Below are 14,934 nucleotides of genomic sequence, written 5' to 3' on the forward strand. Positions count from 1 at the left end.
CGCTTTCAGGTTGGCTTTGGGCATTCCTTCCTTGGCACGGATTGTAATCGGACCACCATATCTCGTGGCCATGAGACTGGGAGCACCTTGTCCGCTGTGAGCATTTACGGGCATCGCTTCTCGGCCTTTTGGCTAAGATCAAGTGTAGTATCTGTTCTTATCAGCTTAATATCTGATACGCTGCTCATCGAGCAGCTCATATATTAAACTGATTTTTGGAACTGGGCCGTGGAAAAGAGGCTTGCCTCGTCCCGGCCACGGGTTGCCTCGGTATAGCACTACCTCCGAGCGTGGCCCACTTCCCTCTGGGGAAGAAATAATCAAGTGAAAGCAGAACAAATGACCAAGCAACCAACCTTCACATTTCTCTTCTCTTTTCTAGGTAGCATAGCAGCGAGTGGACAGCACGACACGACAGGACGAGGAGCACGTGACCCCCATTACCACATGGTATGCGCAGACAAGTTGCGTTTTTGCGGTTCCGGAGAGGTTGAAAAGGCATACTTACCTGACGCGGGTTTTTATTATCTGCCAGGTTCGTGCCTTTCCTTGTGGTACGCGTAAGTTCCGTATTGGAATTGGAGTGTGGGGACAAGCGTTTTTGGGATTTGTGGTAAGATTTTTGATTCCTGAGTTTTACTGGTGACCCTCCTGGGGACTTATGCTTGGCGTCCTGCCATAACCCAGGGTAGCCAGTCTTTCTGTTCCCTTCCTGGGAGCTTTGCTTTCCGGGGGGACTGTTTTTTCTCTTTTTCCCTTTTCATCATGCCTCTTGCGGCCTTTAAGAGGACAGTAGTCCTCGACCTTTCCGATGTTCCAACCTCTGTTCCCAGGGCGGAACTTGTTACAGCCATCAAGGGAAAGTTCACCCCCTTTGTGATTGACAGTATTCAGTTTGTTCCCGTAAAACTGGTTCAGATTACTTTCGCTGACCCAAAATGTAAAAATATTGTTGAAGGTTATGATTTTGTCACTTTAGCTGGTGCTAAGTGCAAAGTCATGTATGCTGGGCCTCGAGCTCAAAATGTTATGTTGTATCACTATCCCTTTGAGGAGAGTGATGATCGCCTCCGGCCCTACTTTTCCTCGTACGGGAAGGTGGAGACGATAAGGCACCAGCATTACCCGGGTGACCCTGCAATCTGCACTGGAGCCCGTATCATCAAAATGGTTCGTTCTGGCCGGATCCCTCGTAATCTGGACATTGCTGGATATAAATGTAAGGTGTGGTATGTGGGTCAGCCGGCCGAATGTGATATCTGTCGTGGGGAACACCTCACCAAAAACTGTGACTTGCGCGGGAAGTGCCGCAGGTGTCGGGAGCCTGGTCACATGGCCAGGGATTGCCCAACCCCCCCAATGCCTGGGGGAACCCACCATCTTCGCCTGCGACCCCCGCCCATCCGTCCGCTTCACTTGTTGTTGGTGCCACTCCCCCGGAGTCGCTGCCTCCCCTCCTGGATGTCAGTTCTGGTCCTGAGGACCTTCCCACTTCTCCTGCAAGCTCTGACCATGAGGACTCTGGGGACGAGGGGGTAACCCTTCGTCCTCCTGCCCCCACGCAACCTGGTATTTCAAGTTGGGGTTCCCACACCGACCTCAGGGACAATGAGTTATCCCCCCTGGTACTCCACCCATGGCCTCTCCTGCCACCAGTAAATGTTAAGGAGGGTGCGGCCCTCCCTAAAACGGTAATGGTGGGTCCTCGACGCGCGTGCAGGTGGCTGCCTCCCCCGCCGCTGCGTCTGATGGTTTGGCTGCGCCACAGAGTAATACAATGTTAACACTAGTAGTAACGTAGTTGGTGTAATGGACAATACTACTATAGTTAATGGAAAAGAAATGGAAATGGATAATAGTAATAATGTAGTTACTGGAAAAGAAATGACAAATAATGCTGTAGTTAATGGAAAAGAAATGGAAATGGATAATAGTAATAATGGAAAAGAAATGGATACGAATGATAATGAACTAGTTAATGAGACTGAATACAGTCAAAGTATATTTAGTGACGATGACCCTTTAACGGGCATCAATGTAACCCCTGTAAATACCCCACAGGTTCTATCTCTGTCTCCCGTAATGGTTAACGAGGTCGAGCTGACTGATTCACCAGTCACTAAGCGTGGACTTTCGGATGTTGAGGCTTCCTCTGATGATCAGGTCAAGTCTAAGAAGAAAGCGAAGAAACCTCTTCCTGGTTCTGCGGTCCCCGGCCGCTCGAAGTCTGGAAAGGGCAGGGAGTCTGGGAGGGCTGTTCATTCTGGCCTTCCCTCCTTGGCTCCCCCTGCCCCGGTTCGGAGCCGTCGCTCCTAGTTGTGCTGTCTCTCTCTTTCTTCTCAGTTATGGCTCTCTCTATCCTCTCCTTAAACACCAATGGTCTCAGGGACTCGTCCAAGCGCGCTGGTGTTCTGCACTGGTTACGTTCCTTTCCTCAGGTCCCTGACATTGTCTGCCTACAAGAGGGCCCACTGCTCTTCAGACAGTGAATGTCAGTCTGGTTTCGTTCATCTGGTTTTAATGCAGTTGCTTCTGTTGGCTCTGCACACTCTTGTGGTTGCATCATTTTATTCCGCCCCACGGTCACCCTTACGAGCTCTTGGTGTGACACCGCTGGGCGTGTTGTTTTTTGCCACTTTACCCATTCTGGGCACCCGTTTCGTATCTGCTGTCTCTACGCCCCCAATCGCAACCCAGCCCGTGACGACTTCCTGGACGACGTCTCGTCTTGGGTTGATCCCACCTATCCGACCTTCCTTGCCGGGGACTTTAACACTGTGTTCGACCGCGCCCTCGATCGTCGGGGCTCCAATGTCTCTGACACTTCCCGCGAAAGTACTGCTACCTTAAAACGTCTTTTTGACTCCTGCTGTTGTCTGGACATTTGGAGGCACCTGCATCCTTCCGATTCTGCCTTCTCTTGGACTCGCTCAGACGGCCTTATGGCCTCCCGTATTGATCTCATTGGTGCCCCGTACTCCTGTTACCATCAGTCTTGACTTGCGATATTATTCCTTGTCCGTTTTCGGATCACTGTGGTGTGGTGCTTTCTTGTAGTGTCCCAGACATTGCTGCTCCTGGGACAGTTTCTGGAAGCTCAACATTTCTGTCCTCAATGATGAGGACTATATCCAGCATATCACTAATTTTTGGTCCGTTTGGAGGCAGTCCATGCTGTCCTTCCCGTCACTAGCTAAGTGGTGGGATAAGGGCAAGAGCCAAATCAAAGGCCTCACAATTAAATATTGCGCTGAGCGCTCGAAAGAAAACATCGCAGTGTCGAGACCTCCTTGGCCGACTAGCTGGGCATCTTAAGAACCGTGTTGATGCCGGTTTCACCTCCTGTGTTGAGCCGTACCATTCTACCCTGTCTGCCCTTGCTGCCCTAGACCTCGAGGCAGCTCGGGGAGCCCAAGTCCGTGCTCGGGCCAATGGGTTGAGGAAGGTGAAACCTCCTCGGCCTTTTTCTTCCGTCTGGAAAAGAAGCGTGCCGCCGACCGACTTATTTCAGCACTTCGATGCGATGATGGCACAGTGGTCTCGAGTTCAAAGGACCTATGCCAGGCTTTTGCTTCCTTTTATTCTAACTTGTTTAGTGCCGAGCCTACTGACGGGGACGTGGCTCTTTCCCTGCTCGACGCCCTCACCTCCACCTTGTCCGCCGACCAGGCTCAACAGTGTGATGGTCCTCTCCAGTCGGAGGAGTGTTATACTGCTTTATGTGGGATGGCTCGAGGCAAGACCCCGGGCTTGGATGGCCTCCCTATGGAGTTTTATGTCAAATTCTGGCCGGTGCTCGGACAGGACCTCGTGCTCGTCCTGAACTCATGTTATGAGGCTGGCACTCTCAGCCTCTCTCAGCGTCGAGGCATCATTTCTCTCATCTTTAAGACGGGTGACCGGCTGAACCCTCGTAACTGGCGGCCAATTTCCCTCCTTAGTGTGGACTACAAGCTCGCTGCCCGCGTCATCGCTGGGCGTCTCCTGAAGGTTATTCATGCCGTGGTGGCTGAGGATCAAACCTGTGGTGTCCCCGGTCGTTATATTGGTGAGAACGTCGCTTATCTCCGAGACATGGTCCATTACGCCACGCAATCCGGGTCTCCTTGTGCCATCCTCTCGCTCGACCAAGAAAAAGCGTTTGATCGCGTTGATTGGTCCTTTCTGCATGCCACCCTCTGCAGAATGGGTTTCCAAACCTCCTTTCTGCGCTGGATCCGCCTTTTCTATAATGCTGTTCAGAGTGCTGTCATTGTTAACGGTCATGTCTCAAACTTTTTCAGTCTCACACGGGGGGTGCGTCAAGGCTGCCCCCTCGCACCTTTGCTGTATGTTATGGTCGCTGAGGTCTTGGCCGCCAATATTCGAGCAAATCCCGCCATTACTGGACCTTTGCTGCCTGGACTGCCCTCACCGCTCTCTCCAATTTCCCAGTACGCGGATGACACATCGCTCATCTTGTCCTCCGATGCCTCCATTAGGGCTGTTTTTGACACCTACACAAGGTATGAGCTTGGTTCTGGATCCAAGCTCAACCTGACAAAGTCTCGCGGCTTGTGGCTGGGGTCTTGGGCTGGCCGAACTGACCCCCCTGTCCCTCTCGACTGGACATCTTCTAAGCTTAAAATCCTCGGAGTCTTCATTGGCCCGCATGACATTGATGAACTAATTGGCGGCCTCGGATAGAGGCTGTGGAACGCGTCCTCTCCTCCTGGCGTCAGCGCTCCTTGTCTTTTCATGGCAAGGCTTTGGTCATCAATTGCCTGGCCCTCGCCAGGGTTTGGTATGTGGCATCCCTGGTCCACATGCCCCCCTGGGTACTTAAAGAACTTAACTCCCTTGTTTTCTCATTCTTCTGGAAAACCAAGCGGGAGCTCGTTGCACGTGCTGTGGTCGTTCAGCCCACATCGCTGGGAGGTTTCTCGGTGGTGGACATTAAGCTCAAGGTTTGGTCGCTTCTGGGTCAGTGGGTCAAACGGTCTACTTTGTCCTCGTCAAGCTGGTCCTCCTTTGTGTCGTACTGGTTTCAATCGTGTTTTGCTGCCTCCTCTCTTGATGTTTTCTCCCGTCCCGCTGCCTTCGACAGGTCCCTGTTACCGCCATTTTACTCCTCTTTGCTTTTGGCCTGGGAGTCGCTTGGTGGCTCTTTTTCCCCCTCCCGGGGAACTTTGGTTTTCGCATCCTCTGACCCTCACGTTGTCGCCTCCGTGGCTTTTTTTCTCTGCCAAAGTCGGTTACCAGTTTCTTTTATCCTGTTCCTCTGTCACACCGCACTGTGTAGTTAAGTTCTTTCCCTCCTTTGGGGACCTTTACTGGTATGATACGTGGCGCCAGTTCCACTTCTTTGATTTTGACCGCTTTGTTGTTGATTTCTCCTGGAAGGTAGCTCATGGTGTGATTTACACTGCTGAGCGTCTTCTCTCTTTTGGTTTATCTGTCTCCTCCGCTTGTTTTTGTGGTCCTGTCGTCGAGTCACTGTCGCATTTGCTCTTTGTGTGTCCCCTTGCTCAAAGTGTTGTTGGTTGGCTACAGTCCCTCCTTTTTCATTTCTCGCCTATGTGTCCTGTGCTTGAGCGTCGCCATTTACTTTTTGGTTTCAATTCCACTGAGCTTCACGCAGTGCCCAAAGTCTTCAGTTACCTGTTGTGTGCCTGTAAGTTTCACATCTGGCTGGCCCGCAATGACTACCGCTTTCGTTCTGTCAACCTGGGGCCCTCGCCGTCATTGAGGGAGCAAAGGCCCGTGTCAAGTTCCACCTCCCCTTGCTCTTCAAGCGTTTTTCAACCCGGAGACGTCGACGTTATTTTGCCCGCCAGTGGGGGGCGGATGGAGTCATCGCCTCTATGTTTCCAACAAGCTCGTTTTTCGCTTCGGGCCACCTGCTTAATTCACCCTCTGTACCACCTGATTTGCTTAGTTTTATTTCGCCTCTGTCGCCTAATACTGGTGACCAATGCCTCAGGCGTTGGATGAGTCTGTCGACTGGTGACCTTTGGTCTGCCATTCACCCGCTGCTCATCGAGCAGCTCATATATTAAACTGATTTTTGGAACTGGGCCGTGGAAAAGAGGCTTGCCTCGTCCCGGCCACGGTTGCCTCGGTATAGCACTACCTCCGAGCGTGGCCCACTTCCCTCTGGGGAAGAAATAATCAAGTGAAAGCAGAACAAATGACCAAGCAACCAACCTTCACATTCTCTTCTCTTTTCTAGGTAGCATAGCAGCGAGTGGACAGCACGACACGACAGGACGAGGAGCACGTGACCCCCATTACCACATGGTATGCGCAGACAAGTTGCGTTTTGCGGTTCCGGAGAGGTTGAAAAGGCATACTTACCTGACGCGGGAGGCACTGTGATCAGGGAGGCAGTCCTCTCAAGGTGAGGCTCTTTCATTGCACTTCGATTGGGTTGACCCTTGCGATTACCCCAAATGTGGGTAACTCGAGCGTATAATTTCTGGTAGTGGGGACCTGCGTTCGCGCTAGTCCCCGCACCAAACCCCGGTGGCAAAGTTGGCTAATGGGAAGGTTTGTTGGTAACGTTTCAGGCAGGGCAGGGAAGGAGATGCGGTGGCGGTGTAAGGACTAAGGAAGGTGAGTTGTATTTGTGAATTCCACTGCTGAAATTGTAGGTGAATGTTCCGTACTTGGTGCACTGCAAAACTGTGATTTTATTTCTTTCATTCTTGGCCGTAGAGAGAGCGAGAGGACGTGTTTATTTCAGCCGCATCGATTTCCATCGATAGACGAGTGAGACAAGAAAATGCCAGCGGGTCGAGCTCTTATCCTCGTGCATCGTTTCGAAAACGTAAGTGGATGTGTGTTTGTACTGCTCCATCGCGATAGATTTCTTTTGCGTTGTGTTATGTTGCGTTCTGGAGAGCCCGTTTTGCATTGAGTAACTGAGGACCCGCCAGATCAGTTGGCGTTACATTTCTGTGGCCAACACTTTGTGGTTTCTCTATGTTATCAGTTAATTGGATTGTTATCATAAAAAGTAAATCTTTCATGGTCAGGATAGTGTCTTATCGGCCCTTTGAATACGTACTGTCCGTGTTGAGCAGGGAACAGTAAGACTTTGAAGTGCGCTACGTCACGTAAGTCACGTTTTCGCAGGATCAATGTTGTAGTGTTGTAGCCTTCGTTGTATGCATATCATCCGGGCTAGGTTAACTTCCATCTAATGCATAACAGTGCATGCATTTTTTACTTGTCGTATCCTGTTCTTTGCTCACACGAAAAGATACGTTTCATGTCATAAACGTTGGATTGATAAGATCTCGCGCGCACGCGCTCCCTTGGGAATACAAGTTCCACTTTCTCGTGTGAACTATTTTGTTTTTGTTGTATGTCTCATCTTTGACATATCGTTGGCATGTTGTGTTCAAAAACCTGGTTTGGAATGTTCTTTCATTAAAGGAAACTGAGATTTTTTGAGATAATCAAGTGTACAGAAGGAAAAAGGGAAGCCTACAACACGGGGTATTCCCAGGCGGTCTCCCATCCAAGTACTAACCCCGCCCGACAGGGCTTAACTTCGGTGATCGGACGAGAACCGGTGTTTTCCCTGTGGTATGGTCGTAGACAAGTAATTCGCCGTGAAAATTAACTTTGTTATAAGGGAAAATAAAAACGAGGTCAGAGCAAGCACAATGTGCATTTGTCCTCTTGCCGTCAACGCAAGTGCCATGCAATGCTGGTCCTGCTGCCCACTGTACAAGGGCGATCGTTGTGTGCGCCTCGCTTTCAGGTTGGCTTTGGGCATTCCTTCCTTGGCACGGATTGTAATCGGACCACCATATCTCGTGGCCATGAGACTGGGAGCACCTTGTCCGCTGTGAGCATTTACGGGCATCGCTTCTCGGCCTTTTGGCTAAGATCAAGTGTAGTATCTGTTCTTATCAGCTTAATATCTGATACGCTGCTCATCGAGCAGCTCATATATTAAACTGATTTTTGGAACTGGGCCGTGGAAAAGAGGCTTGCCTCGTCCCGGCCACGGGTTGCCTCGGTATAGCACTACCTCCGAGCGTGGCCCACTTCCCTCTGGGGAAGAAATAATCAAGTGAAAGCAGAACAAATGACCAAGCAACCAACCTTCACATTTCTCTTCTCTTTTCTAGGTAGCATAGCAGCGAGTGGACAGCACGACACGACAGGACGAGGAGCACGTGACCCCCATTACCACATGGTATGCGCAGACAAGTTGCGTTTTTGCGGTTCCGGAGAGGTTGAAAAGGCATACTTACCTGACGCGGGTTTTTATTATCTGCCAGGTTCGTGCCTTTCCTTGTGGTACGCGTAAGTTCCGTATTGGAATTGGAGTGTGGGGACAAGCGTTTTTGGGATTTGTGGTAAGATTTTTGATTCCTGAGTTTTACTGGTGACCCTCCTGGGGACTTATGCTTGGCGTCCTGCCATAACCCAGGGTAGCCAGTCTTTCTGTTCCCTTCCTGGGAGCTTTGCTTTCCGGGGGGACTGTTTTTTCTCTTTTTCCCTTTTCATCATGCCTCTTGCGGCCTTTAAGAGGACAGTAGTCCTCGACCTTTCCGATGTTCCAACCTCTGTTCCCAGGGCGGAACTTGTTACAGCCATCAAGGGAAAGTTCACCCCCTTTGTGATTGACAGTATTCAGTTTGTTCCCGTAAAACTGGTTCAGATTACTTTCGCTGACCCAAAATGTAAAAATATTGTTGAAGGTTATGATTTTGTCACTTTAGCTGGTGCTAAGTGCAAAGTCATGTATGCTGGGCCTCGAGCTCAAAATGTTATGTTGTATCACTATCCCTTTGAGGAGAGTGATGATCGCCTCCGGCCCTACTTTTCCTCGTACGGGAAGGTGGAGACGATAAGGCACCAGCATTACCCGGGTGACCCTGCAATCTGCACTGGAGCCCGTATCATCAAAATGGTTCGTTCTGGCCGGATCCCTCGTAATCTGGACATTGCTGGATATAAATGTAAGGTGTGGTATGTGGGTCAGCCGGCCGAATGTGATATCTGTCGTGGGGAACACCTCACCAAAAACTGTGACTTGCGCGGGAAGTGCCGCAGGTGTCGGGAGCCTGGTCACATGGCCAGGGATTGCCCAACCCCCCCAATGCCTGGGGGAACCCACCATCTTCGCCTGCGACCCCCGCCCATCCGTCCGCTTCACTTGTTGTTGGTGCCACTCCCCCGGAGTCGCTGCCTCCCCTCCTGGATGTCAGTTCTGGTCCTGAGGACCTTCCCACTTCTCCTGCAAGCTCTGACCATGAGGACTCTGGGGACGAGGGGGTAACCCTTCGTCCTCCTGCCCCCACGCAACCTGGTATTTCAAGTTGGGGTTCCCACACCGACCTCAGGGACAATGAGTTATCCCCCCTGGTACTCCACCCATGGCCTCTCCTGCCACCAGTAAATGTTAAGGAGGGTGCGGCCCTCCCTAAAACGGTAATGGTGGGTCCTCGACGCGCGTGCAGGTGGCTGCCTCCCCCGCCGCTGCGTCTGATGGTTTGGCTGCGCCACAGAGTAATACAATGTTAACACTAGTAGTAACGTAGTTGGTGTAATGGACAATACTACTATAGTTAATGGAAAAGAAATGGAAATGGATAATAGTAATAATGTAGTTACTGGAAAAGAAATGACAAATAATGCTGTAGTTAATGGAAAAGAAATGGAAATGGATAATAGTAATAATGGAAAAGAAATGGATACGAATGATAATGAACTAGTTAATGAGACTGAATACAGTCAAAGTATATTTAGTGACGATGACCCTTTAACGGGCATCAATGTAACCCCTGTAAATACCCCACAGGTTCTATCTCTGTCTCCCGTAATGGTTAACGAGGTCGAGCTGACTGATTCACCAGTCACTAAGCGTGGACTTTCGGATGTTGAGGCTTCCTCTGATGATCAGGTCAAGTCTAAGAAGAAAGCGAAGAAACCTCTTCCTGGTTCTGCGGTCCCCGGCCGCTCGAAGTCTGGAAAGGGCAGGGAGTCTGGGAGGGCTGTTCATTCTGGCCTTCCCTCCTTGGCTCCCCCTGCCCCGGTTCGGAGCCGTCGCTCCTAGTTGTGCTGTCTCTCTCTTTCTTCTCAGTTATGGCTCTCTCTATCCTCTCCTTAAACACCAATGGTCTCAGGGACTCGTCCAAGCGCGCTGGTGTTCTGCACTGGTTACGTTCCTTTCCTCAGGTCCCTGACATTGTCTGCCTACAAGAGGGCCCACTGCTCTTCAGACAGTGAATGTCAGTCTGGTTTCGTTCATCTGGTTTTAATGCAGTTGCTTCTGTTGGCTCTGCACACTCTTGTGGTTGCATCATTTTATTCCGCCCCACGGTCACCCTTACGAGCTCTTGGTGTGACACCGCTGGGCGTGTTGTTTTTTGCCACTTTACCCATTCTGGGCACCCGTTTCGTATCTGCTGTCTCTACGCCCCCAATCGCAACCCAGCCCGTGACGACTTCCTGGACGACGTCTCGTCTTGGGTTGATCCCACCTATCCGACCTTCCTTGCCGGGGACTTTAACACTGTGTTCGACCGCGCCCTCGATCGTCGGGGCTCCAATGTCTCTGACACTTCCCGCGAAAGTACTGCTACCTTAAAACGTCTTTTTGACTCCTGCTGTTGTCTGGACATTTGGAGGCACCTGCATCCTTCCGATTCTGCCTTCTCTTGGACTCGCTCAGACGGCCTTATGGCCTCCCGTATTGATCTCATTGGTGCCCCGTACTCCTGTTACCATCAGTCTTGACTTGCGATATTATTCCTTGTCCGTTTTCGGATCACTGTGGTGTGGTGCTTTCTTGTAGTGTCCCAGACATTGCTGCTCCTGGGACAGTTTCTGGAAGCTCAACATTTCTGTCCTCAATGATGAGGACTATATCCAGCATATCACTAATTTTTGGTCCGTTTGGAGGCAGTCCATGCTGTCCTTCCCGTCACTAGCTAAGTGGTGGGATAAGGGCAAGAGCCAAATCAAAGGCCTCACAATTAAATATTGCGCTGAGCGCTCGAAAGAAAACATCGCAGTGTCGAGACCTCCTTGGCCGACTAGCTGGGCATCTTAAGAACCGTGTTGATGCCGGTTTCACCTCCTGTGTTGAGCCGTACCATTCTACCCTGTCTGCCCTTGCTGCCCTAGACCTCGAGGCAGCTCGGGGAGCCCAAGTCCGTGCTCGGGCCAATGGGTTGAGGAAGGTGAAACCTCCTCGGCCTTTTTCTTCCGTCTGGAAAAGAAGCGTGCCGCCGACCGACTTATTTCAGCACTTCGATGCGATGATGGCACAGTGGTCTCGAGTTCAAAGGACCTATGCCAGGCTTTTGCTTCCTTTTATTCTAACTTGTTTAGTGCCGAGCCTACTGACGGGGACGTGGCTCTTTCCCTGCTCGACGCCCTCACCTCCACCTTGTCCGCCGACCAGGCTCAACAGTGTGATGGTCCTCTCCAGTCGGAGGAGTGTTATACTGCTTTATGTGGGATGGCTCGAGGCAAGACCCCGGGCTTGGATGGCCTCCCTATGGAGTTTTATGTCAAATTCTGGCCGGTGCTCGGACAGGACCTCGTGCTCGTCCTGAACTCATGTTATGAGGCTGGCACTCTCAGCCTCTCTCAGCGTCGAGGCATCATTTCTCTCATCTTTAAGACGGGTGACCGGCTGAACCCTCGTAACTGGCGGCCAATTTCCCTCCTTAGTGTGGACTACAAGCTCGCTGCCCGCGTCATCGCTGGGCGTCTCCTGAAGGTTATTCATGCCGTGGTGGCTGAGGATCAAACCTGTGGTGTCCCCGGTCGTTATATTGGTGAGAACGTCGCTTATCTCCGAGACATGGTCCATTACGCCACGCAATCCGGGTCTCCTTGTGCCATCCTCTCGCTCGACCAAGAAAAAGCGTTTGATCGCGTTGATTGGTCCTTTCTGCATGCCACCCTCTGCAGAATGGGTTTCCAAACCTCCTTTCTGCGCTGGATCCGCCTTTTCTATAATGCTGTTCAGAGTGCTGTCATTGTTAACGGTCATGTCTCAAACTTTTTCAGTCTCACACGGGGGGTGCGTCAAGGCTGCCCCCTCGCACCTTTGCTGTATGTTATGGTCGCTGAGGTCTTGGCCGCCAATATTCGAGCAAATCCCGCCATTACTGGACCTTTGCTGCCTGGACTGCCCTCACCGCTCTCTCCAATTTCCCAGTACGCGGATGACACATCGCTCATCTTGTCCTCCGATGCCTCCATTAGGGCTGTTTTTGACACCTACACAAGGTATGAGCTTGGTTCTGGATCCAAGCTCAACCTGACAAAGTCTCGCGGCTTGTGGCTGGGGTCTTGGGCTGGCCGAACTGACCCCCCTGTCCCTCTCGACTGGACATCTTCTAAGCTTAAAATCCTCGGAGTCTTCATTGGCCCGCATGACATTGATGAACTAATTGGCGGCCTCGGATAGAGGCTGTGGAACGCGTCCTCTCCTCCTGGCGTCAGCGCTCCTTGTCTTTTCATGGCAAGGCTTTGGTCATCAATTGCCTGGCCCTCGCCAGGGTTTGGTATGTGGCATCCCTGGTCCACATGCCCCCCTGGGTACTTAAAGAACTTAACTCCCTTGTTTTCTCATTCTTCTGGAAAACCAAGCGGGAGCTCGTTGCACGTGCTGTGGTCGTTCAGCCCACATCGCTGGGAGGTTTCTCGGTGGTGGACATTAAGCTCAAGGTTTGGTCGCTTCTGGGTCAGTGGGTCAAACGGTCTACTTTGTCCTCGTCAAGCTGGTCCTCCTTTGTGTCGTACTGGTTTCAATCGTGTTTTGCTGCCTCCTCTCTTGATGTTTTCTCCCGTCCCGCTGCCTTCGACAGGTCCCTGTTACCGCCATTTTACTCCTCTTTGCTTTTGGCCTGGGAGTCGCTTGGTGGCTCTTTTTCCCCCTCCCGGGGAACTTTGGTTTTCGCATCCTCTGACCCTCACGTTGTCGCCTCCGTGGCTTTTTTTCTCTGCCAAAGTCGGTTACCAGTTTCTTTTATCCTGTTCCTCTGTCACACCGCACTGTGTAGTTAAGTTCTTTCCCTCCTTTGGGGACCTTTACTGGTATGATACGTGGCGCCAGTTCCACTTCTTTGATTTTGACCGCTTTGTTGTTGATTTCTCCTGGAAGGTAGCTCATGGTGTGATTTACACTGCTGAGCGTCTTCTCTCTTTTGGTTTATCTGTCTCCTCCGCTTGTTTTTGTGGTCCTGTCGTCGAGTCACTGTCGCATTTGCTCTTTGTGTGTCCCCTTGCTCAAAGTGTTGTTGGTTGGCTACAGTCCCTCCTTTTTCATTTCTCGCCTATGTGTCCTGTGCTTGAGCGTCGCCATTTACTTTTTGGTTTCAATTCCACTGAGCTTCACGCAGTGCCCAAAGTCTTCAGTTACCTGTTGTGTGCCTGTAAGTTTCACATCTGGCTGGCCCGCAATGACTACCGCTTTCGTTCTGTCAACCTGGGGCCCTCGCCGTCATTGAGGGAGCAAAGGCCCGTGTCAAGTTCCACCTCCCCTTGCTCTTCAAGCGTTTTTCAACCCGGAGACGTCGACGTTATTTTGCCCGCCAGTGGGGGGCGGATGGAGTCATCGCCTCTATGTTTCCAACAAGCTCGTTTTTCGCTTCGGGCCACCTGCTTAATTCACCCTCTGTACCACCTGATTTGCTTAGTTTTATTTCGCCTCTGTCGCCTAATACTGGTGACCAATGCCTCAGGCGTTGGATGAGTCTGTCGACTGGTGACCTTTGGTCTGCCATTCACCGCTGCTCATCGAGCAGCTCATATATTAAACTGATTTTTGGAACTGGGCCGTGGAAAAGAGGCTTGCCTCGTCCCGGCCACGGGTTGCCTCGGTATAGCACTACCTCCGAGCGTGGCCCACTTCCCTCTGGGGAAGAAATAATCAAGTGAAAGCAGAACAAATGACCAAGCAACCAACCTTCACATTCTCTTCTCTTTTCTAGGTAGCATAGCAGCGAGTGGACAGCACGACACGACAGGACGAGGAGCACGTGACCCCCATTACCACATGGTATGCGCAGACAAGTTGCGTTTTGCGGTTCCGGAGAGGTTGAAAAGGCATACTTACCTGACGCGGGAGGCACTGTGATCAGGGAGGCAGTCCTCTCAAGGTGAGGCTCTTTCATTGCACTTCGATTGGGTTGACCCTTGCGATTACCCCAAATGTGGGTAACTCGAGCGTATAATTTCTGGTAGTGGGGACCTGCGTTCGCGCTAGTCCCCGCACCAAACCCCGGTGGCAAAGTTGGCTAATGGGAAGGTTTGTTGGTAACGTTTCAGGCAGGGCAGGGAAGGAGATGCGGTGGCGGTGTAAGGACTAAGGAAGGTGAGTTGTATTTGTGAATTCCACTGCTGAAATTGTAGGTGAATGTTCCGTACTTGGTGCACTGCAAAACTGTGATTTTATTTCTTTCATTCTTGGCCGTAGAGAGAGCGAGAGGACGTGTTTATTTCAGCCGCATCGATTTCCATCGATAGACGAGTGAGACAAGAAAATGCCAGCGGGTCGAGCTCTTATCCTCGTGCATCGTTTCGAAAACGTAAGTGGATGTGTGTTTGTACTGCTCCATCGCGATAGATTTCTTTTGCGTTGTGTTATGTTGCGTTCTGGAGAGCCCGTTTTGCATTGAGTAACTGAGGACCCGCCAGATCAGTTGGCGTTACATTTCTGTGGCCAACACTTTGTGGTTTCTCTATGTTATCAGTTAATTGGATTGTTATCATAAAAAGTAAATCTTTCATGGTCAGGATAGTGTCTTATCGGCCCTTTGAATACGTACTGTCCGTGTTGAGCAGGGAACAGTAAGACTTTGAAGTGCGCTACGTCACGTAAGTCACGTTTTCGCAGGATCAATGTTGTAGTGTTGTAGCCTTCGTTGTATGCATATCATCCGGGCTAGGTTAACTTCCATCTAATGCATAACA

General features: G+C 51.1%; 7 non-coding genes across 7 annotated transcripts; 6 read left to right on the forward strand and 1 right to left on the reverse strand.

Annotated features, from left to right (window-relative positions):
- Positions 1-112: 112 nt before the first annotated feature.
- LOC137986065 (U2 spliceosomal RNA) lies at positions 113-304 on the forward strand. Its single transcript, XR_011119518.1, has one exon. It is a non-coding gene; the product is annotated as a U2 spliceosomal RNA (small nuclear RNA).
- A 5,639-nt stretch (positions 305-5,943) lies between these two features.
- Positions 5,944-6,133, forward strand: LOC137986111 (U2 spliceosomal RNA). The gene has a single exon (XR_011119563.1). It is a non-coding gene; the product is annotated as a U2 spliceosomal RNA (small nuclear RNA).
- A 195-nt stretch (positions 6,134-6,328) lies between these two features.
- On the forward strand, positions 6,329-6,492 carry LOC137986129 (U1 spliceosomal RNA). Its single transcript, XR_011119580.1, has one exon. It is a non-coding gene; the product is annotated as a U1 spliceosomal RNA (small nuclear RNA).
- Positions 6,493-7,467: 975 nt separating this feature from the next.
- On the reverse strand, positions 7,468-7,586 carry LOC137986119 (5S ribosomal RNA). The gene has a single exon (XR_011119571.1). It is a non-coding gene; the product is annotated as a 5S ribosomal RNA (ribosomal RNA).
- Positions 7,587-7,853: 267 nt separating this feature from the next.
- Positions 7,854-8,045, forward strand: LOC137986066 (U2 spliceosomal RNA). Its single transcript, XR_011119519.1, has one exon. It is a non-coding gene; the product is annotated as a U2 spliceosomal RNA (small nuclear RNA).
- Positions 8,046-13,684: 5,639 nt separating this feature from the next.
- Positions 13,685-13,875, forward strand: LOC137986091 (U2 spliceosomal RNA). The gene has a single exon (XR_011119544.1). It is a non-coding gene; the product is annotated as a U2 spliceosomal RNA (small nuclear RNA).
- A 194-nt stretch (positions 13,876-14,069) lies between these two features.
- LOC137986131 (U1 spliceosomal RNA) lies at positions 14,070-14,233 on the forward strand. Its single transcript, XR_011119582.1, has one exon. It is a non-coding gene; the product is annotated as a U1 spliceosomal RNA (small nuclear RNA).
- Positions 14,234-14,934: the final 701 nt, after the last annotated feature.

Source organism: Montipora foliosa, unplaced genomic scaffold (assembly GCF_036669935.1).
Source record: "Montipora foliosa isolate CH-2021 unplaced genomic scaffold, ASM3666993v2 scaffold_135, whole genome shotgun sequence".
NCBI classification, from domain to species: domain Eukaryota; kingdom Metazoa; phylum Cnidaria; class Anthozoa; order Scleractinia; family Acroporidae; genus Montipora; species Montipora foliosa.